The 27053-nt window shown below is 45.6% G+C and overlaps 1 long non-coding RNA gene across 2 annotated transcripts in view; it reads left to right on the forward strand.

Annotated features, from left to right (window-relative positions):
• The window catches only part of LOC138468491 (uncharacterized), a 547794-nt gene that overhangs the window by 238157 nt on the left and 282584 nt on the right, over window positions 1–27053 (forward strand). Inside the window, exons 2-3 of one of the 2 annotated variants that reach the window (XR_011268278.1) lie at window positions 17697–17812; window positions 17911–18288. This is a non-coding gene — a long non-coding RNA (uncharacterized lncRNA). Of the gene's footprint in view, window positions 1–17696; window positions 17813–17910; window positions 18289–27053 lie in introns of those variants that run through there. The other variant, XR_011268277.1, reaches the window with a different exon arrangement.

Consider the following 27053-nt stretch of genomic DNA (forward strand, 5'->3'; position numbering starts at 1 on the left):
CCAAGGCCAGGGCGCACAAAGAAAAGGCACAACTTATAGTGGGCATGCAGGCACTTGAAGGGGCTTTGGGTGATCACTCGTGGGCCTACTTGTCAGGAATCGAGGGTGGAAGCTGTGGGATCGATGGACGCTCTAGTCCTCACCCAACATGGCTGCCTCCACTATAAATTTAGGCCCTGCCTCCAGCTCGTCGCGTTGTATCTGTGTATTGCTTACACTTCTACCAGCGCTCAGTGTAGCTCGTAACTTTTTTCCGAGTATTCCTCCTAGCTCTCGTTTTCGGCGTGAGCTTGTTATTTTCTCCTGTGTCCCTGTCCCCTTTCTGTCCGCTCTGTGTTCTAGTTCTATGTGGTTTTTCGTAACCGACTATCTGTGTGCAGCCTTTCTCGCTAGCGAACCACTTTCGCGCTCCGCTTCTGACTTGCCTTCTGTTTACTTTTTCTCCGCTTGCTTATCCCTTCGCACTCAGCTCCTCGCTCTGCCTTTCTGAATCCTTTTTCTCCGCTCGCGATCCCTTTCGCGTTCCGCTTCTGGCTTACCTTCTGTTTACTTTTTCTCCACTTGCGAATCCCTTCGCACTCAGCTCCTCGCTCTGCCTTTCTGAATCCTTTTTCTCCGCTCGCGATCCCTCTCGCGTTCCGCTTCTGACTTACCTTCTGTTTACTTTTTCTCCGCTTGCTTATCCCTTCGCACTCAGCTCCTCGCTCTGCCTTTCTGAATCCTTTTTCTCCGCTCGCGATCCCTTTCGCGCTCCGCTTCTGGCTTACCTTCTGTTTACTTTTTCTCCGCTTGCTTATCCCTCCGCACTCTGTTCTTTGCTCTGCCTTCCTGTACATTAAACTGCTTGCGGCCTCTATCTGCTTCGGTGTTCGAAGCATCTGACACTCCCGGCATTCTGAAGTGCCCTGACTTTGGAGAAGGCTCTCGCTTTTCAATCCATCATAACTGAACCTTCATCATCTCAGCCTGGGAATACCTGCCTTATACCTGGCCTGGAACCACTCCTCACCTTGCCTGCAGATCTTCGTTTAAGGGTTTTTTCTGCCATTCCGGCTTTTTCCCTTGGGCACCGAGGCTGGCCCACTGGGAGCCCCCCACGGCAGGTTTCCACTTCTGCCACGGTGGCCTCCGGAGGGGCCAGACCTTACTTGCACGATAAGAAGGTTAGATCACCTAAGGATCTTATCTCTAACAAGAAGAAGGAACGTCCCCGGATCCGGACTACGGTAAAGGACTCAATATCAGAAGATTCAGGTGAGGAGAAGGGGGAGGTGGAGCCGAAGTCTGACAGCATACAACGCCCAACTACAAACATGGCATCTTTGGAACAATACCAGGAACTCGTAGCAGCTATACAGAACCTGACAGCTGAAGTACAATCCCTAAGGGCTGAAAACATAGTCCTTCGCCAACAAGTAGTGTTGCGTCGAGATGACCACGGAGACCTACCCACGATGCCTCTCTCATTCGGCAAGTATGATGGTCATCCAGGAGGTCTCAAGGATTTCCTGGACGCCTGTAAAATATACTTCACATTCAGGCCTCATGCATATGAGTCTAGCCGTGCCAAGGTCGGATTCATAATAGCCAATCTCTCTGGGAATGCCTTATCATGGGCAACTCCACTGGTCTCCAATGATGATCCTTCCCTAAATGTCTACGATCAGTTTGTGACAGCCTTTAAGGATAGATTTGATAGACCTGAAGTTCTATACTCCTCATTAGAAGCCATTCTTGATGTCCGTCAAGGAAATACAGACGTGCAAACATATATCTCACGCTTCCTCAGACTGGCTGCAAAGGCGGACTGGCCGGACTCGGCTCAACAGACGATCTTCAGAAGAGGACTTCAGGATGAGATCAAGGATGAGCTTGCGAGGATAGCCCGACCACAGTCATTTCGTGACTTGATGACCTTGTCCCTCCAGATCGAGTTTAGGCTGCATGAACGCAGACAAGAAAGGAGACATCCACGGGGAACCTCACAGACGATAGGCCTGCCCTCCCAGACTCCCATCCAGAGACCGATATCATCCTCCGAAGAGTCAATGCAGATAGGAGCAGCTTGTGGACCTCTGACTCCTGAAGAAAGGAGACGGCGCCGAGAGGCTGGATTGTGCATGTATTGTGGATCCTCAAAACACCTGCTGAGAAACTGTCCAGAAGTTCCTCCTAGGAAGAAGGAAAACTTCCACCCCGGGCTGTTGCAAGGGAAGTCTCGGGGGACCTGCCAGTTACCCTTGCAACCACTCAAGAACCCTTGAAGAGGGCAAAGACAGTAGTTTAATGGTTTTCAAGGTCCATGTGAAGTTATCTGAAGCGACATCAGTTGAGGTATTGGCAATGTTGGATTGTGGTGCCGCGGGTAACTTCATGGACATTAATTGGGCTAAAGAGAACCTAGTCTCTACCAGACCCAAACCCAGACCCATACCTGTTGAGGGTGTGGATGGTGTTCCTCTTTCTTCGGGTCCTATCCTGTGGGAGTCGAGTCCATTGCAGATTAGAGTAGGCAATCATCAAGAACTTCTAGTATTTGACCAGATACGTGCAGCTCATTTTCCTTTAGTTCTGGGAATACCTTGGCTGAGGAGACATAATCCTCTTATAGATTGGGCTGCCAACAAGGTGTGCTTCGACTCCCAATTCTGAAAATTAAACTGTCTGAATACTACTGCGGCCATGGTGGTGACTGGAGAAGGTTCCAAGGCTCCAGGCTCCTTAATTGTAGCAACAGTTCCACCCCAATACCATGAATACACCGAAGTCTTTCTGGATACTCTACCTAAGCAGCTACCCCCACACCGGGCAGAGGACTGCTCAATCGACCTGGTGCCTGATTCTATTGTTGCTTTCGGAAGGATGTATCCCCTGTCCCTTCCGGAACGAAGGGCCCTCAGAGAATATCTGGACGCTAATCTACAGAACGGGCTTATTCAGGAATCCAAGTCTTCCTGCGGTGCATCATTGTTTTTTATCCCCAAGAGGGATTCGGAGGAGTTGCGACCATGCATAGACTTCAGAGGACTTAATAAGATCACTATAAGGGATAGGTACCCCATGCCCCTTATACGAGACATCCTGGAGGCGGTTCAAGGGGCTAGGTATTTCACCAAGCTAGATCTAAGAGGCCTATCACCTCCTTAGGGTCAAGGAGGGGGACGAATGGAAGACTGCCTTTCGCACTCCGTTCGACTTGTACGAGTATAGAGTCATGCCGTTCGGTCTTGTCAATGCTCCGGCAGTTTTCCAGAGGTATATGGACAAGGTGTTTGCTGACATGTTATATCTATCCGTGGTGGTATACCTAGACGATATCCTCGTCTACTCCAAATCTCTTGATGAACACAGAGCACAGGTCAAGAAGGTGTTGAGAAGACTCCTTACCTATCAGTTGTTGGTCAAGCCCGAAAAATGTCAGTTTGAAGCCACTGCTGTGTCCTACCTTGGGTTCATCCTTTCTCATGAAGGGATCGAAATGGACCCAAGAAAGGTTAAGGCCATTCACGATTGGAAGGAACCCGGAAACATAAAGGAGCTACAGAGTTTTCTGGGTTTAGCCAATTTTTATCAGCGTTTCATCCCCAACTTCTCACAAACTGTGCTCCCCTTGACCTCTCTACTTAAGAAGGGAGTACGGTTTTCTTTTGAAGGAGAACCTCAGAAGGCTTTCCGACTCCTTAAAGAAAGATTCTCCACGGCTCCCATCCTGATCCAACCTGACCAGACAAGACAATTCATCATGGAGACTGACGCCTCCATTGGAGCAGTGGGAGCCATTCTCCTCCAAGAATCGGAGGACGGTCTTGAGCATCCTGTAGCATATTTTTCCAAGACCTTAACATGTAGCGAACGGAACTATTCCGTATTGGAAAGAGAGCTACTAGCCATCAAGCTAGCTTGTCAGGAATGGCGTCATCTCCTACAGGGAGCTGCTCATAGCTTCTTGATTCGCACCGATCACAGAAATCTCAGGGTACTCCAGCAGATGGAATGCACCAATGCCCGTCATGCCCGATGGGCCTATTTCTTTCTACAGTATGACTTTGTGATAACTTACATTCATGGGACGGAGAACAAGAAGGCTGATTCCTTATCCCGAAGTAACGGGGAAGTATCAGGATTATATCAAGGATATGACTTTGTTCTCCCCAAGCTCAGGATTTTGGCTTCCACGACCACTTTTCTCAAGGAGTTTATAGCCCTGTATCAGAGTTGCCCAGAGCTTGCGCACACTACCACCAAAGAGAAGGATGGATTGTATTACCATGAGGAGGCGCTCTATGTTCCCACCAAGAAGCTTCAAAGAATGGTTCTTTCCTGGTGCCATGACTCGCCCTTGACAGGTCATCCTGGCATCAGAAAGACATACGACTTAATAAGTAGGGGCTTCTGGTGGCCAAGGCTAAGAAAGGACGTGAGTCAATACGTATCTACCTGCTCTGTTTGTGCTGCAAACAAGTATCAGACGGGTAGGCCAATAGGGTTGTTGCAACAGCCTCCGCTAGCTAATCGTCCATGGGAACATATTTCCATGGATTACATTGTGGATCTTCCGGTGTCTTCTGGTATGACTGTAATTATGGTCACTTGTGACTCCCACAGCAAGTTGGCACACTTTTCAGCCTTTCAGCAACTGCCTTCGGCTTCTGAGACAGCTGCCGTCTTTCTCCGTGATGTAGTCCGCCTGCATGGTTTGCCTAGGACTATAGTCTCTGATCGTGGTTCCAAATTCACCTCAAGATTCTGGGCCACTCTCTGTCGGGTTCTGGGAATCCATAGGGCTCTCTCCTCGGGTTATCACCCCCAAAGCAACGGCCAAACGGAAAGACTTAATGCCAGCTTGGAACAGTACCTTAGGTGCTTCTGTAGTCCACAGCAAGAAAGGTGGTTTGAATTTCTCCCCCAGGCAGAGTTTGCTTATAACAATGCAATTCACACCACCATACAGATGAGTCCGTTCTTTTGTACATACGGTTTCAACCCACAATATCTACCCTGGGTAAACGCACGATCGACCAAGGTTCCGGCCTTAGATGAGGCTCTCAGAGATCTGCACGAGGTACAGGAGACAGCCAAGAAAGCTCATCTAGCCAGCCAGGATGCCCAGAAGAAGTGGGCAGACAGGAGCACACGCTCAAACCCCGACTGGAAGGTGGGACAATTGGTATGACTGTCAACCAGATTTCTTCCCAGATGGATTCACAAGGGGAAGTTTTCTTCTAGATTTCTAGGACCCTTTCCCATTGTTCAACAGATCAATCTGGTGGCTTTCAAACTTAAACTTCCGGATTCCCTCAAGAGGATTCACCCTGTCTTTCACACTTCTCTTCTCAAGGTCTACAAGGAAGACCCATTTCAGAGGCCTGTTCATAAGGGACGCCCTAAGGTTGATCCTGCCCCGGACGAGTACGAGGTGGCTCGTTTGATCGATTCCAGGTATCGTAAGGGCAGGTTACAGTACCTGGTACATTGGAAGGGCTATCCTAAGGAGGAGAGAACCTGGGAGCCTGACTACCACATACATGCTCCTCATCTTGTAAAGAGGTTCCATCATTTTCAGCCAGGCAAACCGGGGGGACCCCCAAGGAAGAGGTGGTATACTGTCAGGAATCGAGGGTGGAAGCTGTGGGATCGATGGACGCTCTAGTCCTCACCCAACATGGCTGCCTCCACTATAAATTTAGGCCCCGCCTCCAGCTCGGCGCGTTGTATCTGTGTATTGCTTACACTTCTACCAGCGCTCAGTGTAGCTCGTAACTTTTTTCCGAGTATTCCTCCTAGCTCTTGTTTTCGGCGTGAGCTTGTTATTTTCTCCTCTGTCCCTCTCCCCTTTCTGGCCGCTCTGTGTTCTAGTTCTATGTGGTTTTTCGTAACCGACTATCTGTGTTCAGCCTTTCTCGCTAGCGAACCCCTTTCGCGCTCCGCTTCTGACTTGCCTTCTGTTTACTTTTTCTCCGCTTGCTTATCCCTTCGCACTCAGCTCCTCGCTCTGCCTTTCTGAATCCTTTTTCTCCGCTCGCGATCCCTTTCGCGTTCCGCTTCTGGCTTACCTTCTGTTTACTTTTTCTCCACTTGCGAATCCCTTCGCACTCAGCTCCTCGCTCTGCCTTTCTGAATCCTTTTTCTCCGCTCGCGATCCCTCTCGCGTTCCGCTTCTGACTTACCTTCTGTTTACTTTTTCTCCGCTTGCTTATCCCTTCGCACTCAGCTCCTCGCTCTGCCTTTCTGAATCCTTTTTCTCCGCTCGCGATCCCTTTCGCGTTCCGCTTCTGACTTACCTTCTGTTTACTTTTTCTCCGCTTGCTTATCCCTTCGCACTCAGCTCCTCGCTCTGCCTTTCTGAATCCTTTTTCTCCGCTCGCGATCCCTTTCGCGCTCCGCTTCTGGCTTACCTTCTGTTTACTTTTTCTCCGCTTGCTTATCCCTCCGCACTCTGTTCTTTGCTCTGCCTTCCTGTACATTAAACTGCTTGCGGCCTCTATCTGCTTCGGTGTTCGAAGCATCTGACACTCCCGGCATTCTGAAGTGTCCTGACTTTGGAGAAGGCTCTCGCTTTTCAATCCATCATAAATGAACCATCATCATCTCAGCCTGGGAATACCTGCCTTATACCTGGCCTGGAACCACTCCTCACCTTGCCTGCAGATCTTCGTTTAAGGGTTTTTTCTGCCATTCCGGCTTTTTCCCTTGGGCACCGAGGCTGGCCCACTGGGAGCCCCCCACGGCAGGTTTCCACTTCTGCCACGGTGGCCTCCGGAGGGGCCAGACCTTACTTGCACGATAAGAAGGTTAGATAACCTAAGGATCTTACCTCTAACAAGAAGAAGGAACGTCCCCGGATCCGGACTACGGTAAAGGACTCAATATCAGAAGATTCAGGTGAGGAGAAGGGGGAGGTGGAGCCGAAGTCTGACACTACTCGTGACCTGCTTCTAACAACTGCCTTACGCCTCCCTCCGCCCCCCCAGAACGGTGAGGCTGTCTTCTCACATGCCTAGTGGGTAGGTTATCATCTGCATGGAGCCTGCCCCATGCAAATACGCACTCGCCTCCATGCACCACCGGCTCCCAGGGCAAAATTGTTATCATGGAGTTTAGAGACAGAATGCACCTGATTGTATCCCAGCTCTGAAACGGTCTACATTTGGATGGCTGTCGTGGGGGTTCAAGGGGCTCCTGATGGCCTCACTGAGACCCGTGCTGTGGTGGGGCCGGTGCATGGGACCACTGCCCCCTGGGGAGGGGATATCAAGGTGCCTCCACCCCACAGGTAGGAGGCTCGCTATGCAGCCTCCAACCACTTGGCAGGGACATCTGCCCAGCAGCTCAATGGCAGGGCAAGCAGGAAAACAGGGAGACCAGCCCTTATTCCACTGGCTTCAATAACGTGGGATCACTTTATGTAATCTACAATACAGCACGTGGGCTTTGAAGCCTGGCAGAAGTATTTACTGTCCGCCTATGACAGGGGGCTGCAACCGTTGGCTCTCCAAATGTTTTGGACTACAACCCCCATCAACCCTAGCTAGCATAATCAATGGAGAGGGATCATGGAAGTTGTAGTCAAAAACATTAGAAGAGCTGCAGGTTGCATGCCCCTGGCCCATGAGAACTGTATACATTTTGTAATGTGGGCTCATGTGTTGTGCATTATCTCTTCTATAAATCTACCGATTAGTGCGAAAACTATTTTTTTAAATCTGCACAAAAAGATACATATTCAGGTATACATAGGGATGCATATTCACATTCGAAAAATACTATTTGAAATACATTAAGTATGTGGCTGATGCAAAGGTTACTTGGGAATCTTCATTTTCGGACGTACACTGAAAATAAGTGATAGGTGATTGCGTGTGTTTTATTTTCTGGCCGCTAGATGGCACGAACTTCTTTTGATAACATGTTCTCGCTGAACTGCAAACGCGACCTTTTTTGGTTTGTCTGATTTCTTTCAATGTAGGAACGCGTAGAGGTTTAAAGAATACATACATATAACAGCAGATTTTTTTCTGGTGTACACGGGTTTATTTCCCGGCATCTTAATTATATTTTCCTGGTGGGAAAATGTCCAGGGCCACTCTTAAATGTGGTTTATGGGTCTGAAATAGCCATTGCAGAAGCTGCATATTTCTGAGGCGAAAATGTCATGCTTGTATTTTATCTGAGGGGAAATATCGTGAGCACTATCTCGACCATGCAACTGGCCCTATATTTCGGATTTCTAATGGTAGCTTTTTAAAACAAAAGGATGTTTTCCTTCTGGGAGCCATATTACTCCAACACGTGGTCGAGAACATATGTTGTTAAGAAAATAAACTCTTGTGCTATTAGTGATGCACGCATGCCAGCATGCCACTGGCAGGCGGGGGAGGGGAGGCGGTTTATGTAACCATCCCTTGGTTTCCCCTTTTCATCTAAAAATCGACCTCACTTGAATGGATGCCAAGGGAAACATGTGGGCATCGTTCTGGCGCACCAGCTCCCTCGTCGCAGTCCCCAAAGGTTGCTGTGGTGTGTATAGTGCGGCAAGTATGGCCTTCCATGGCACGTTTATTGGGATGCACTATATGGCTTTTCTGGGTCGCATCTGCGGCAGCAACACATCAGCTCAGAGCACCAAGCTAGGGTCAGCTGCATCATTTGCTGAAGTCCCTGAAATTATTGCCAATACCTCATACTCGGTCCCCACTCAGATGCATACATTTCGGGGTTCTATGTCATTCCATCGACGGGTGTAATTTCGATGGGTTTTGTTCGGAGTATTTTTTACTGAAAAAATGAATCGAACTGGATTCATTTTAATTTTGGGGAGGTTCCCCCACAAGCCCCCATCCACTATTATTTTTTTAACCTATTTCTCACCACCCCCAACCCTTATATATACTTTTCCAACCCCCTCCAGCCCCCCTGTATATTTCGATGAGTTATTTTTTTCCAAGGAAAAAAAACATTGAAATTCACCCGTCGGTGAAAGAACGCTATACCAATATTTCGGAGACCCTGGCAACCATGCCATAGTACTTCCTCCATAAGGGGTGAAGTATAATTACATAGAAGCATATAATAACACTTCAGATAGTATTTTAGTTTTGACACATGAATGTTAAGAGCATTAACTCGCATCTGTGACAGCGGCGGGGGGACGGCGCATGCAGGAGGGAGCAGGTTGCAACACATGTTCAAGGGGTTGAGCATGGCCAGGGTGACAGCCAAGTTGCTGGAACAGGCAACATGGGGTCCTCTGCATTGTTTTCCATTATTTTCTCTCAGTCTGTCAGTCAGTTGGAACATGTATATCTGGACTGTCTGAAATCAATCACTGCTATTACCTGCTCTCGATGCGGGAGCCCACACTTACTTACCTAAGCAGCAGAGGCTCCAACAGGGGCTTGTCACTAGACAGGTGTGTGCTGTCATGAATAGAATGTGCTCATTTATTACAAAGCCTGAATGCCCAGACTGAAAGTCTTATCACCGCTGGTCTGACAGAGACCTAGGGCCGAACAGTCGGTGGTCCTGAAGTATCCCACAGGCGTGCATTCCAGTGGTCCAAGCCACTGGCCACTGAGACTCCTACTATAAATGCCCACTTGCCTAGTGGCATGAAGGGGCAAGTCCCATCTAACCACCTGATGGTAAAATAAGATCCCATGGAAATGGCCTGGAGCTTTATCAAATGTATCATCTAAGCCCTTAACCTGGGACAACAATTTGACAAGCGTTCCAAAAATCTGGGGCAGATGGAAATGTCTTGGTATTAGCAGTACCTCCTCCAGTGTCTGATCGTTCGGATAAAGCCAGATGTTAAGTTTATGCTTTGGAGTCAAAACATACAGGTGGAGCCGTTTGTGGGTTTCATAAGTCTTTACTGGGTTAAGTCTACGGGTAAGTACATGAGGGTAACAAGGTAAAGTACATAGGCAGGGAGAGACATCCACCGGCCCCCTAGTCCATTAAGATACAGGTCCCAACTGTTTTTTCTAGGAACACTCACACACAGTAGAACACTCATGCAAGTTCCAGTCTAAACATTCTACATCAACACTCCAGTCATGACCCAAACACACATACCATGGACAGGGGGCAGGTCAAAACCTAACACACGTTCCCCTTACATAACCAGACAACAGCAGGATAAGAACACAGGCAGAAGATGCAAAATTGCTCTGAACAAAAATGATAATGACCACAGAGGTCAAATCCTCCTCAATACAACTCTGACTAACCAAGCAACTGCTCAGAGTAAAAATGTGCTAACCTCACTTTTCCTTCATCTAGCTTAATAACAGCTAAGCACCTACCATTAGTCACGCATCAACTCTGCAGCGGGCCCCACCACAGACGTCAAATAACAGGGTACCAGCCCTCATTCACCAGTCAACCATAACCACCATGTTACATGCAAAACAATCTAATCATCAAACTTCCAACTACAAGGTGTGCACAAGCACCTTCAAAACCTAGCACACATGCCAGGAGTAAATTTGTTCCACAAACAAATAAAGCTGACGGGAATATCCCCATGAACAATTTTCCACATATTAATAACATGACTGACCCTTGACCAGTACACACAAACCCATAACCAACTCCACGCAAACCTCAACACACCCTCCAATTCAGTATTAAATATGGTGAACATTAACACGAAAATACACGTCCGGAATAGGACCATAATTTAAGCCTGCAGAGAGATACTGTGCGTACATGTGGCAAAAAAATTATTTGATAAACATACATTTCATCTGTGTGTACCTGTGGAAGAAAAATGTGTTAAACAAACAGTGCATCACATGTAACTACAATTGCATTTACTTTACTTTAAGTAATACAGCAGTTGTTGTGCTCAACACCCAACATTTAAACATTGTTATGTGCAACTAAACATTACACCTAAGCACATAACCATAATGGCATCTAGTATGCTGAAATGGCTACTAACCAATGACATCTCACATGCACCTCAATGCACATCCTATGCCAGACCAAAGGCATAAATGGTACACTTCAAATGCACTACTCACACCATATCAGTGACATTGGGCCTCATTACGACCCAGGCGGTAAGTTACCGCCTGGGCAGTGACTTTACCACCATGGCGTAAACTACGTTTACGCCATGGTGGTTGGCGGACTTACCGCCCCATTCCGAGGTTGGCGGGGCGGTAAGTCCCCAATCCCCATTTACCCTTCCCCATTCCCATTTTTGCCCCATAGGGCATAATGGGAGTGGGGAAGGCGTTAATTACGCCACCGTAAATTACGGTGGCGTAATTAACTCCATGGTCCCTTAGCGCCATGGATTTTAACACCTGCTAAAAGCAGGTGTTAAATCCGCCATGGCGCTAAGGGACCTCGTACTCAGGCGGTAAGGGTCGGCGCTGTTTACACCGCCGTAAAACCCTTACTGCCTGAGTCGTAATGAGGCCCATTGTCTGCACCTGATACACTATACCAAAAGCATCTAAAATGCAAACTGTCTAGCTACTATGCTAAAACATTGGCATCACCTAAGCAAACTGGGACACTACTTATGCCTAACCAATGGCACCTCTTATGCACTAAGTCACAACTTATGCCAAACCGATAGCATCTAATATGCCAACAATGGCACAACTTATGCCAAACCAATGGCACCTACTATGCCACACTACTGGCACTTAATGTGCCCAATCCAGTCCAACAACTCCAATAACTGACACTGCCTCTGATACTCATTATGTCAACCATGCATTTATAAATCACTCTCCCTTTCTCATAACCTACCAAAAGAACCAATCAGACATAAAAGTGGGCAATAATACATGTAAGAAAAAAACGCCTCCGAAACCCAACAATTAAAATCTTCAGAGCCCTCTTCGTTAAGTTCCTGGAAGAAAAAGCAAGGTTATACACACATGACAATAAATCATGGATTGCATTGCATCAATTGACGAAATTGGCAAAACGAACTCACCCAACAGCAATGCCAAATATACAATCCATTAATTGATTGACTACAAGATTTGTTTAAATCACTGTGACACCCATAAATAACTCCCAGTACTTAAGTTCAAAATGCAGTTCCTGCAGCATCATGGCACATCACTGCATGTCCGGGTTCATTACTTAGCTTCCATATAAACATTGTCATCGGCGAGGTTTCCAATGACTCTGCAGCATGTCTTTGTAATGGATCCTGCACCGACAGGAGTATTTTATCTCACTTCTTTTCGTTGTCGATAAATTCCCCCAAATAAAACATTGTACAAAATACTGCCCCTCAAGCTGTGCAGCCCGTTTACTACGGTGGGCAAAGTTTCAATTTGAATGCAGTACATAAATCGTTTATACAGCCCAACGGCTGCTGAAACGTTCAAAGTCCAATGTCGTGTTTGCGTATGATACGCGGAAGTGGGGCACGCATTTCACGTTGGAAGGTCCTTTTCTCAGACCTTCATGAATCTCTTCATAATGCGGTCATGGCGCTGCCGGGTCCTCGAATGCGGGCACGAACAATCTATGCCTGGCAACAATCACTGATACCCCAAGCATGAATGTGACGTCACCATTAGGATTGGAAGAGCGGCCACGGACAGATGGCTCCGCTCCAACCGTCACCCTCTCGCTGCCAGACAGGGGAAGCTAGCAAGGACCATCTCAGCGCTGCATGGGAATTGCTGATAATGCCATCGCGGGACCGCACACTCCACGGCCCAACAACAAAGCAGCCACTAATGAGGAGGTACGTGCCAGTGCATTGGCGTCTTGTTCCCTGTACGGAGAGCACCGGCCGCCCTGCTTTATTTCACCAGTAGAGCGCTGGGACCGCCACCAGCCAAACGTTGCTGGCATTTGGCGCACTTGCAAACTCCTGTGCGGCCCTTCATTCAGGTTGAGAGGCCATTCCCCAAGCCAGTACTCACACGCAGTAAGTAGCGCTTCTTCTGAGGGGGATTCCCGAACCAATACTGTGTCTAACAGGGCTAATACTACGGTCATATGGGTCCGTTACAGTTCACTGCCCCTTAAGGTGCAAGCGCCAGCCCCCATTAAATTAACACTTGGCGCAGTCTATTGCCGGCTCTGGCAAACGGGGCACGCTCACCTTGTGGCCAAGGGACAGCTTGGGGTGGCCGGTGGATGTCTCCTGCTCCTCTGGTGTTCTCCCTCCTTTTTCTTGCTGCATGTGCCCTCTGTCACTGTACTGCTTCTCCTGAAGTGCAGCTTTCCAACCTTATACTGCTCACTCTCACCATTAGACGCTCTGTGGTACAAATCCTCGTCGCCAATGTTAAGTTTATGCTTTGGAGTTCATAGGTCTTTACTGGGTTAAGTCTACAGGTAAGTACATGAGGGTAATAAGGTAAAGTACATAGGCAGGGAGAGACATCCACCGGCCCCCTAGTCCATTAAGGTACAGGTCCCAACTGTTTTTCTAGGAACACTCACACACAGTAGAACACTCATGCAAGTTCCAGTCTAAACATTCTACATCAACACTCCAGTCATGACCCAAGCACACATACCATGGACAGGTGGCAGGTCAAAACCTAACACCAGATAGGGTGCATCCAGGCTGAGATGGCATGCAGGCTTTGTGAATGTATGGTGAAACACATTTCAGTTTGGCTGCAACTGTCATAGCTCGGTAAAGTAAACAGGTATGTGGCAACTTCGAAAAAATCAGATCTGGAATGGTGAATGTCACTGTAGAAAGTAGTGGAACTCTTAACAGTACAAATAAAAGTAGTGGTACTCTGTTCCCATTAGTTTCCGCTCACTTCGACCTCTGAGTCATGCACCAGGAACAACGATGGGCATTATAGCTACTGGCACAGTATTTTTATGTTGTATAATTTCTAATGGCATGCAATTTAGCAGTTGCATTTTTGGGGTATTGCCACAGTGTATCGGACACCTCTGTTGTATGCGTCCCGTGTTTTAAAAAGGCACTCAATATTCTGATATTGATATTTTTAAAAAATATTTTTATTTTTTTATTTTATTAGACATAGACACAGGCATAGACGTAATTGGCTGCTTTGGAGAAATAACTGTGTCGTGTGGCATACGCCAAATATATAAATCCCTTTGATCCCAGGCAATTTTGCATCATGGCCACTCAATGTGGCACTGATATTTGCACTTACTGACTGGTGTAAAAGATCTTCTTTGCACTGATCAATTGGTGACAATATTATTCAAAACCACCTGGAACCAGTGTAAAAATGCACTGTAATTCTTCAAAATTATCCTGCTGCAAAAGTGCCTCTCAGTGCGGCCTGGCCATTCAAGTATCATTATCTTAAATGTTTCCATTTAGAGCTGCCTGTACACTTGTGGAGTTTTAACCAATTCGTTGGGGAAATTATTCTTTGAAATGCATTGCTTGGCCCTATTTCTTAAAAATAATTGTTTGAGAACAACCAGTCAAAATGTCTGGTGCTTGTGCAATATATGTAACTAGTGGGAACGCCTGTGTACATGGGCCAAAGTGCAGGTTTTCATTAACACAGTAGGACCACTATACATCCTAAGGCAACAGCACACTCTAGCATTGAAAGCAGGCTATGCAAATTGTCATTGACTCTAAATATCAGCCGCTGTAATCCAAGTTCAGTCAGCCGATGAAAGATTGACGCCTATGCCATGAAGCTCAACAGCGGGTTGTGGTATCCTGACAGTCTTGAGATTGGATGGAGATAAATGCTCCACATTGGATGCAAGAGGCAATATTACTTTTATTACCCTTATGGGGCTTATGCCCCTGGAGGTGCTTTAAACGCTGAATGCTAACGATAGCAGTTGTTTGGTGTTGTTGATTGGTGTTACAATGGAAACATTGAGGCAACCCTGTCTACATGTACATTATCCCGTACTGAAGAGGCTGGTCCATCACTAAGCATGGGACCATGAGAGCCAAAACTCAAGTCGATACGCCATTAGAAATGAACATGTGGTCTCCTAAGTCCTTTTGTCTTTCATAAGTGCTATTACTGACCTGGCAACAGGCAATTTATAACTGTGCAGGCTTTATCCGAATTAAGAGGTGTGGACATCTATGTAAAGTTGTGTCACACCAGGTCCAATTTGGGATCTGAATTGTAGAATTGTTATCACTCCATAGCGATGTTTCTTGTTTTAAGGTTGTTTTTTTGTAAGTGTATGGCATGAGAGAGGAGAGTGTGGTTATGGCAGCAATGTTTAAGGGTCATGCACTGACACTTTAGCACAGTATTGAGCAGTGTGTTGTTTGCTAAATGAATGTTCTGATTTGCGTTTATGCATCTTATGAAATTAAATACATCAATATTAAATGAATGGTTTATGAAGCAGAAACATTCCCTTTCCAGTTTCTTCTTTGCAACACGCCGCCATTGCATACTGTTAAAAAGTTTCACATGCTTCCACCAATGACATTGAAGAGCTCTCTGTGTAACAGTATCAGTTCTGTACAACAGTCCTCTGCATACACACCATGCCCAGAAATGTTGTTGCGCAATCCCTGTGGCTCCACAGTCCCATTTCCATCGCCGCCATCCTGAAAATCCCCAGTTGTGGCTTTCATGCTGCGTGTGAGCATGGGGGCATAACGTGCAACCAGGGTAGGGGAAGTTCATTATAAGGGGCAGCTCTTAAAAGAGCCTTGTTTTTTTTTTGTTTTTTTAGATGCTTCTAGAGGAACACCTTTTTTAAATTTTTTATTTGATTTTGTGTTTTCTTGTGCGACACTGTTACAGTAAACTCGTCACTGCATCTTGTAGACTGGCAAACAAAACAACATTACCAATGGACAACAAAAAAATGCCATCTGGTTGGAAAAATTCTGCATTTACACAACTAATGAGGTCATTGTTGCAGAAGAACATCCCAGCAGTGGACAAAAAAGTATTCATGCTTCTGTTGATGAGACACCTTCCTGCGTCCGGCTCAGAACAACATCCACGAGCAGTGGGCCACACTCTTCGTGGTGTTATCGATGAGAACAGCACCTTGGCAGTGGGAAAAAGCCTCTTCACTAGCTTTAGCAACCTCTTTAGTTGATGGAACAAGCCTAAACAAGACATGTAGCCTGTATGCATGCCACCGAAGTGGATGACAATAACATCGCCTATACCAAAAGTGGCCAGTTCTTTGCAAAGTGTATCCATGTCGGCGAAACTGCGCTCGTAGACACTGTTCCACAATGCGATCACTCCTTCCAACCCAAAATTTCCATCAAAGTTTCTTTCCAGGGCATACTTGTGCAGATCTAGTAGAAAGGCATCACCTATAAGCAACACAATGAATTTCGCCATGCCAGCCAGCCTCACTATGCAGAGTATAATGTACAGCAGTTTGAGCACCCCTTCCTGTGAACCACACCCACAGTACCTGATTGGATAATCCCGAAAGTCCCATGTGCATTGGACAGCAACGTAAAAAGCGCAGATTGTGGCACTTACAGTGCCCAAAGTACCGCAAGGGCTGCACCCCAGTAAAGCAGGAGCAGTCCTTCTTCCCTTTCCACTACTTTTTGTCCAGCACCACCTCATTGGGTACAGGTAAATGGTCACACACGATCCCACCAATGCCATCCAAGGCGTTACCATCTATCACTGTCTTTGCTGCACAACACATCATAGGAACCGTTAGAAAATCAGCATAGTGTACTGTCACTTACCAGCACGTCCAGTACAGATTTCAGTAATCGATTGCAAAATGTGTGCATCAACATTCATCAACTTGCGCACCCACTACCACAAATTTAAGGTACACAAGCTTTTGCATATTACTGTGTATAAGTGCCTCTGCGCACAGTATCTGCCACTGAGGGGCCATTACGTTCTTTAAAAGCATACTGTTTTTTTTCTATCCCCTACCATGAAGTGGCACGTTAGTGATATATGCTTGCAATGTTCTAATTGACCCATATCATACAGTGTAATATTGACACAGGAACTCCCTGCTTTGCTTCAGACAATGCTACGAAATGTTTTTCCCACTAACTCACCTCCAACATAAATCGTAAAAAAATTGCATCAATAGCAGCATTCAATGTATCGAACCAAGGGAAAGCAACTTTCCAAAAGATCATTGTCTGCCCAGCTGTACTTCTGTGTAGGCTGCACTATTACAGCATGCTCTCTTTAAATCTGCCCCCTTCTACTCTTCGCCCTCTGGAACGCACCCAGAAGAGGAGCATGCGACTAAGGATGGTATCTCTCCTGCACTGAAATGTCGCCAATAGCGGTCTACAAGCAGGGGCTGTCCCGGCCATAAAATAAAGTGGACTTAGTGGACCACCACCTTTCGGAGTGAAGTTTCAATTTGACATGTAAGTGCCTCTTTTACTCAAGAATTCCCCATGCCCTGTGCTTAACAATGTGGACAACATTGATGCATTATAGGCGGGTTGGAAATACAACTGTGGTACTTTTTAGAGCAAGTGAAAAGAATGATTTTAAGAAAATGACAAAGAAATGTCACAGTAATTAGGAGCATGGACTACAGTAGTCTAATGTGGTTTTAGCAACAATCTCCATGTAAAGTAGGATAGGCGAATGGATATTAGCCTCCGACTAAGATGCCAAATTAAAAATTAAAACTGCTCTTTTTTCGTGGTTACCATTAAAAATGTTAATAGAAAATTGACATTTTAGAAGAAAACTTTTATTAAGGAACAAAGAACAGTGAATGCGGCATTTAGAGTTGTTTGTTTTTTTCAGAGTTGCAGTCAGCGGATGGCGCAGTTGCATGTGGTGTTTGACTATATTGGTGGGACATCTGATTTAGGAGACGAGGCTATGATTCCGTGGACAATGTAAACCATGAAGTTACCACGGTAAGTCAACCATAGGAGTTTGGGCACTCTAATGGTGTGATTAAATGTGATTAAATAACAGCATTACTTATAGCTGTTTTATATGCTGTCCCCCATAGGGCTATAGAGGAACATTTCCACACAAAGGTTGAGAAGACCAAGAGAATCTGGTCGTCGAATCTCCCCTGAAGAAGTTCTGTTATTTGTCATACATTGTTATAAGAACGAAACATGTCGGGCATTGCGGTTGCTTTATTAGTAGGCAATCTTGTGTAAAGTTTAATTAAGTTAATGAGAACCTTTTATTGAAAAGGATTTGTTAAATAAGGGCACAAACCAGCCAGAGGGAGCAGTCCAGAATCTAGGATCTCTCTGTTTTGTGTATTCGACAAGATTCTACAAAACTCTGTATGGTGGAGAGAGTGTGGTTGAACATTTGTATGAAAGGTATGCGAGTGGAAAGTAAGCACGTTTGCACTTTGAGAGTGTTGTAGTGTGTTTAGGGCTTTAGGTAATTGTTTATATTAAATGTTTTTTTATTATTATGAATTGTTTACATAGACAGTTTAATACATATTTAAGAGAAATGTATTAGCTTAATAAAGTCATGTGTTACAATATGCTAATTTTATTGTGTTTCAGTGTATTTGTGAATGACAAACACAGGTATTGTGAGTGAATAGTGTTCCTTTTCTTGCTTTTGGGGCACAGCATAAAGGCAATGGGATTCTTTAGTCTGGAAGTTTACACAAGCCCTTGTTAGGGGGGGACGAATCCTGGGGCCAATAAATAATTTTCCCCTCAAACTTTTGATTGTATATGTGTGGCTGCACTATTACAGCATGCTCTCTTTAAATCTGCCCCCTTCTACTCTTCGTCCTCTGGAACGCACCCAGAAGAGGAGCATGTGACTAGGGATGGTATCTCTCCTGCACTGAAATGTCGCCAATAGCTCCCAGTGGATGCGAGGAATAAAGTGAGAAGACTCTGCATTAGGCAGAAGGCCTTCTGGCCCCTGGGACCACAATACCTTCAAATCTAACTCTCTATATATCTGCGTGCGCGAGCTCTTCCCTCATCCATCTCCAACTCCCTCAGAGTCACGCGCTTCTGCAAAAAAACAGCTGTTGGTAGATGTGCTTTTTTGCCTGGGGGCTCCCTCTGCAACAGGCTCCCTGCAGCCCTGACACTTGAGGAGAACCATCGCCGGTTCTTGAAGCACCTTGGGCTATCTAAGTCACACCTGGCCTAGTAGGTTCTTTGTCTCTGTCTCCCCTCTGTTTGCCCTCCTTTACCTCGTTGTGCTTTGCTAGACGTGTGTGTAGGCGCATTACAAATGCTGTAGCATACAAGTCGCACATCATATTTGTTTGTTTTGTTTTTTTGTTTTATTTGCTTATGTAGCGCGCTGCACCCTAGGGTAGATAGGCGCTTAGTCTTATGGGCGGTTACATACATGTATAGTTACAATAAATACAAGAATGTACAGGCATATTTAGTGTGGAAAAACTACATACATGCGAATATAAGAAGATAGGAACAGTTATAATATGGAAACAGTGGGGACAGTAGAGAAAGGATAAGCAATAATAATATACACGAAAGCACAGATATTTACAGATAAAAAGGGCTGAGATGGGCAGAGAAGCCGATATTGTCCCGGAGCTTGCTGAATAGTGGGTGTTGATTATGTGGGAGGTATAGTGGAGGTGAGCCATGCTTTGACTTTGAAATGGAAGGGGAGGAAAGATTGTTCCTTTCTTAGTGCTGGGGGCATAGTGTTCCAAGTTTTAGCCGCTAAGACTGGGAAACTGTTACTGCCTGATATTTGGAGTTTGTATTTGGGGATGATGAAGCAATGGGCGTAATTGGCTCTGGTGGGTCTAGAGGATGTCCTGGTGCAGAATTTGTCGACAAGGTAATTTGGAACAGCGTTGTTGAGGCATTTGTGAGTGATCATGAGGGTTCTGAAGGTGACTCTGTCTTTTATTGGGAGCCATTTGGACGTTTGTCTTGCCTGGGATATGTGGTCATTGCGTGGGATGTTGAGGGCTGGTCTAAGAGCGTTGTTTTGTGCAATCTGGAGTTTGTGTATGTTTTGCATGCTAGTCCCTAGATATAGGGAGTTGCAATAGTCAAGTTTGGATAGTATCAATGCTCTTTCTAACGTGATACAGCTTTGAGTAGATAGGAATGGTCTACAGGCTATTAGTTTAGTTGTGTAGGCCGAGGCGGATACAGTGGCATTAACCTGTCTCAACAGTGTCAGGGTGGAATCAAGGTAGACACCTAGTGTTTTGGCATTTTTGGAGACCTTAATGAGGTTTCCATCGATATTGAAAGATTTGTATTTTTGGTTGAGTTTATTGAGACGTTGTCTGGAGCCAATGAGTAGGAGCTCGGTTTTGTCATTGTTTAGACAAAGCCCATGCTTTGCCATCCAGTCTTGAATCTTGCCATAGATTTCATTAAGGTGATTTGAGTCCTTATCCTATGAGCCAGAGAGCATGATGAGGATCTGCGTATCATCAGCATAGTTAGTGTATAGGACTTTCATGTCATCCAGGAGGTCGAATAACATCTTAGTAAAGATGTTATAGAAGGTGGGGGGGAGGACGTAGGAGCCTTGGTGAACTCTGCATGTGATAGGTGATGGGTCTGCTGAAGCATTGTCTGATAAAACTCTCATGGATCATTCGGACAGGAAGAATTGCATCTGTTTAGCTGCATTAAGTGAGAAGGAGGCAGAGGTGGTTAGGTGTGAGGTTAGGATGTTATGGTCGACCAAATCAAAGGCCGCTGAGAGATCCAGGAGTAAGAGGAGGGCATGATGGCCTTTATCTTTGGCCTTATCCATTTTGATCTTCAGATCTAGAAGGGCTGTCTTAGTGCCGTGTCTAGGTCTGAAGCCTGATTGGCGGAGGCCAAGAAGATTGTGCGTTTCGAGGTGGTTCTGGATTTGGATATAGGCTGCTTTATCAAGGATTATTGTAGCAGGAATGGGACGGTGGTGATGGCACTGTAAGTAGTCAGTGTGCTTGGGTCTAGCGTGGGTTTTTTGAGAAGTGGTTTGACCCAAGCGTCTTTGAGATTCTTGGGTACCGAGCATGAGGCGATTGAGGTGTTAATGAGAGTGGTGATGAAGGGGGCGAAGTCTTTGGCTCTTTCTTTGCTGGAGGCAGGACAGATGTCTCCTTGACATTGTGATGGTTTAAGGCTAGCAATTATTGATTCAACCTGTATAATAGTGACCGGGGTGAATTCAAAAAGATCAGAGTTGTTGGGAGGCAGTTGGTTGGTTTGGTATTATGATATCATACACACAGTACATGCACAACAGTAGGATGCCTACCACTTACAGTGTACACTGCAAAGTTGTTTTTTGTTTTCCACACTACCCCACTTACTGCACACATTTCACAAAACATTGGGCACACGCAGCACACCTTGCATGTTACCAACTGCAAAGAAATACATACAGTTGATGCATACAGCCAGAATGCCTGCTCCTCACATTGCACACTTCCACCATATCCTTCTGCACTTCTTTCTGCAAAGAGACCTTCTGGCACACTGTTTGAGTACACATCTGACCCACCAACCTTATAAACAGTGTCTTTCGCTCCACAGTTTCCTTTCCATGGCTCCCATCCAGAAAATGGCTGGATGTGGCATGTGGAAGCGTGAAAGTACAGCGTAAACCACTGAGTTTTCGTGCTAGGGAGGGAGGGGAATTGGGGAAGGGGGGTAAATGTAAAACAGGATAGGGACTTGGGTCTGCAGTACTGTCTCAAAAAAGAAAAGTTTTTTGGGTTTTTTTTTTGTCCTGTTTTTGTTATGTACATTCTTGCTTACACTTTTTTTGTTTTTTATGTCTTTCGATGCGTTTCTGTTCCCTTCTGCTCCTCACACTTGTACGGACTGAACGTCAACGCTTCTCTTACAGTTCTACAGGAGTGTATGCTATTCTGCGTGCAGAGTGGCAAACAAAACAGCATTGCCAATGGAGGTCAAACAAATTCCATTTCCTTGCACCCACTGCAAATCTTACTCGTTAATGCTGTCATAGTCAGTGCTGAACATCCCAGCACTGCACATAAAGGCACACATGCTTCTGTTTATAAAGCATCTCCCGACCTCTGGCTGTGGGCAAATTACACCCTAATGTGCAACACTTGCAATTACCTACACCATGTGCTCGCGAACGCATAGCACCTCACTTTGGTTGTTGCACCAAGTGTAAAATGCTCTCCGCACCCATTATTCAAAGAACGCCATCCTCTGAGAGAAACAGAGGCAACTCTGCATGGCTGCAGGATGGTGTGCAGGCTGTCGTCAACGGATAGACTCTTGGGTGAATAACCAATGGCCTACGGCCCTTGGCCATGTACCCAATACTGTAGGCCTTACCTACACCCAGCACAACATAATGGCCTTATGAAAGGGAACATTTCCCACATACCACAATCCACAAATGTAACATATGAAGGGTGGTGCAAATGGCAACTCATGGCAACCACAAATAGCACCATGTGGCTCCCTTATGTCCAAGGTGGTGGCATAATGGGTACCATATGGTACCAGATGCATATCAGGTCACTTGTGTTATTCAACCACGTCTACAAGGTCCAACTAATCTAATCTAACAATATAATTCAAGGCCAGATGTATGTTTGTCCGGAGCTGTAGCTTCGCCTGTTGTCACTGCTAGAGGGAGCTGTTGCTTTAGGATATATAGAGACAAAATAGTGGTTTATTTTAATTTATGAAATCATTGATTTAATATTGTCCAACCAATCACAGTACAGGTAGTGGGAAGGCAGCACACCCACACTGCTCACAGACCAAGCACACAAATGGCAGCCATCTTGCCGGAACACAATTGCAGAAGCGTAGAGCAGGCACAAAATGGCACGAAAATAAGCCCTGCAGTCTGTTAGACAGTTTCATATGCAAAAATCATGCAATGTGGCGCGGTAGACAAACGCGGAAAAAGTAAGATATTCAAGCACTTTTCGTCGACTTTTAAAGATATTTTTTTTTTCAAGATGTTAATTCACTCAGCTTTCCATGAGGGATGAACAAACTTTGGGCAAGGACGTAGCAGCAGCACGGGGTGCCCGCTTGTAGAGAACAGCATTAGGCAGGTCAGCAGATGATGGTCCACGAGATCAGGAAACAAAATGAATATTTCAAGTCCATGCAATGGGCCTTGTAGAGGGGACCAGCAGTGCCTGCCGGTCCACGATTGGGTGTTAAAAGTCCCAGGCAACCAATCACAGTCCAGGTAGTGGGAAGGCAGCACACCCACATTGCTCACAAACCAAGCACACAGGTGGCAGCCATCTTGCAGGAACACCTTTGCAGAAACGTAGAGCAGGCACAGAATGGCTCCAAATGGCACGAAAATGAGCCCTGCAGTCTGTTAGGCAGTTTCATATGCAAAAAGTCATGCAATGTGGCGCTGTAGACAAACGCGGCAAAAGTTATATATTCAAGCTCTTTTTGCCCACTTTAAAAGATATATATTTTTTCAAGATGTTAATTCACATAGCTTTCCACAGGGGATGAACCAACCTTGGCCAAGGGTGCAGCAGCATCGTGAGGTGCCCGCTAGTACAGAACAGCATCAGGCAGGTCAGCAGACAATGGACCACGAGATCAGGAAACAGAATGCAATGGCAGGTTGTAGTTGGAGCAGTGTTTGGTGTGTTATAGTAGTGGTTGGAAAAGAACAATAGTTTATATATATAAAGAGAAATGTTATGTATAAGTACTTTGGGCCCGATTAATGGAATTTTTGGCACTGCTAAAAAGTGAGTTTGCACTGCCGATATAGAAACCCTGATTCATGGAACTGTGCAAAGTGCATTAATGCAGTGGAAAGTCAGTGCAAATTCATTTCATTTTTGCAGTATAAAGTGAGTTTGCATTGACTTTGTATTACACAAATACATTCTGCACAGTACTATGAAAAAGTGTTTGTGTTGGCAGTGCAAAGTTACTTTTTTAGCAGTGAAAAATCACTTTGCAATGTGCAAATAATTTTATGAACTGGCCCGTTTGGTAGTATACACGTAGGTGAGAGCAGGTGGAGAATGATGGCACTTTAAGGGATGCAATGAGAAATGTTGGAAACTTTAATGTTCATATGGAATGAGATATGGAAAATGGTGTGCATTTATTATTTGTAGGAAGATTTTGCTTAAACTCAAAAATGCATATGTGCATTTACAGCAGCATTGTGTCTAATTATTTTGTAAAAGAAAGGAAAAGCTGATGTGAAAGATTTGTGCAACATGTATAAGTGGCACTTGGTGTGTGGAACTTTAATATGTTGCCAGTGCATGTAAGTAACTGCCATTTGATGTTACTAGGTGCAGAGTACTGTCATATATGGCATTTCATAGAGTGGTTAAAAAGAGAATATGCCTATTGAGAAGATTATTACAGGGTAAGTGGCAGCAACCCAGTATATATATATATATATATATATATATATATATATATATATATATATATATATATATATATATATTACACGGCCCATGGTAGAGGCTGTGTAGTTATGGTTAAATTGCTAAACCCATAGTAAGACCTCTTTTTGGGTGGCTTATAACTTCACTCCACGTGGAGGAATCCTCACTAAACCTTGGGAAAAAAGTATATGGCCCATTCCAAACTATTTGGGCAAGTTTGGTGAGGATTCTTCAAGGGGGGGGGGGCAAAGTTATAGGGGGGGTCCCACCTTTGTTTTCTTCCATAGAACGAATGGGGAAAAACTTTGCGCACGGCTGGATGGATTGTAACCAAATTTGCGGCAGGAGCGGGGGCTTTGTCCTGAAAGCGTGCTTTTGTGTATTTGGTGGAAATCTGAGCAATACTTTTGTTGCAAAGAACTGAAATGTACATCTGAAAAAATTAGTGATATTTTGGCTCCGCTCCATGGACCCATTTCTCTGTTCGCCCCACGGTCACAAGTCTCATTGGCTTACAGTATGCCGTGATGTCAGCGAACATTGAAGGCGGCCGGTGGTTGGCTGGAGCGAAGCTTACTGTGCGTCAAAACTTTTGGGAAACGCTGCCATTGTGTATCGGAGGACAGTGCTGCACCGAAAGGGCCTGGCCAACATACTTAACGTCATGCGGTGGTGGGAAGAAGAGACGGAAAGGGTGTAAGAGTGAGAAGTTGTTCATCTGAGGTATGTCATTATTAGGTGGAAGAAGACGGTGGTGTGCCTGCAGTATCCATGTGTATTGCGCCAATTCGCGGGACCCTCCGCAGGTGACTACCATGTGTGGTAAATGCAGGCAGCCTTCATTACGGCATGATAGGTCGTGCAGCGACCCCTTACAGTGGTGACTGCTGGCAGCTAAATTGCAGAAGGGGAGTGCATTGCACATGATATGAAAATTGTAACATAGGGTCTATTATGGTGTGCTGTGTGCGTAAGGCCATAGCCCATTCGATGCATGGGTGGAGGCCTTGCACCAATTGTGTGACTTGGTTGCAAGTAGCTTTGACATTGTTGCCTCATGTGTGTGGTTTGTCAGCATTGCATACAATGGTGGTTCCATGGGTGTGGTGATAGTTAGCACATCCTACAGTGTTTAGTCCATGGCTGCAGCTATTGGAGTACACAGTCCTGCAGTGTGTGCACTGGGTGCAGTGTTGAAGTACTGTGTGCATAGAAGTGGATAGGGTTGAAGTGCATATTTTATCGGCTTCGGTAGTATCCATTGTGTGGAGTGGTGAGTACTGTACTGCACTATGCAGTATTGATTTTGTGCACTTAATAGAGTGCTGGCAGCAAGGCCACTGTTCTTAAGATAGATTTTGTGGTTTGGTTACAATAATACAATGCTATGTGAATGGAAGTGGGTAGGGTTGCTGGACACTGTGCTATGTTTGTCGATTCTGCCAATTGTTACTTGTTTGCATGCATCGCTGTATTATGGTGCAGGGGATGGGTAGAAGTGTTGCTGCCTATGGAAAGTTTGTGGATTGTGGTACCTGGCCAAATGGTCACCTGTATGGCTCTGTTATGTTGTGCTGGGTGGGGACAAGGCCTCGACTGTTGGGTGCATGGCTAAAGGTCATAGGCCATGCACCCAAAAGCCTAGGCCTTGACCACAGTCACCGCAACATAATGCAGCTAGACGATATTGCGTCATGAAAGGAATTTCATAGCAAGGCACATGCAACATATGGACAATGTACACAGCCACATACATACCGTTCACCACACCCAATGCCACATCATACAGCCATGCATGAAAACATGTGGCCAAGGTGAAAGTTGGCAGGCTGAATTGCAGATGGGGAGTGTAGTGTACATGATATGAGCATTTAAAGGTAGGGTACACTGTGGTGTGTTGTGTGTTGTGAGGCCCTAGCACATTGGGTGCATGGCAGCAGCCCTTGCACCAAGCACTATGTGGCCTGCTTGTAAGTAGGTTTGACGTTGTTGCGTTCTTTGTGTGTTTTGTGAGCATTGCATACATTGCTGGTTCCATGGGTGTGGTGATTGTTAGCACATGCTATCGTTTGTAGTCCTTGCCTGGAGCTGATGGAGTGAACACTCCTGCAGTGTGTGCACTGGGTGCTGTGTTTAAATACTGTGTTTATAGAAGTGCACAGGGTACAGCTGGGTATTTTATGTGCTTGGGTAGTGTGCATTGCACAGATTACTGACTACTGTAGTGCACTTTGAAGTATTGGTTGTTTGCATTCAGTAGTGTGTTGCGAGCAAAATAAATATTGCAATCTGTACTTTGTGGTGATGGGTCCTGCTCTGGGTGACTCTCGGTGCTAAAAGCATGGATACTTTTGGAGAACTTGTTACTGGAGGTGCTTTGAAGTCACACTAGACCTGACCTGTGTGTGTGTAATGGTACATATGGAGATCTGCACAGAAATTATAGTGTTGGATTTAGAGTTTTTGGATGTTATTGGTGCATGCCTGTGTCATTATTTAATAGTACGTAGTGAGGGAGTGCTGCAAAAAGAATAGTGGAAAGGGAAGTAGGACTGTCCCTGCTTTACTGGGGCATGGCCCTCGCTGTACCTGGGAAAGCGCACGTGCCACATCTTGCCCTTCTGAGTATGGTGGGAATGGAATAGCAACTGTGAGGATTATCCAATCAGGTGTTGACTGTGTACTTCATAGGAAGGGCCGGCACTATTTATTCCCAAAACTTTGTGGAATGAGGTTGTCAGAGATGGGGAGACGGAGAGTGCTGATAGTGGGTGATACTTTTG

The sequence above is a fragment of the Ambystoma mexicanum genome, chromosome 4q (assembly GCF_040938575.1).
Source record: "Ambystoma mexicanum isolate Mex_15411 chromosome 4q, UKY_AmexF1_1, whole genome shotgun sequence".
NCBI lineage: Eukaryota > Metazoa > Chordata > Amphibia > Caudata > Ambystomatidae > Ambystoma > Ambystoma mexicanum.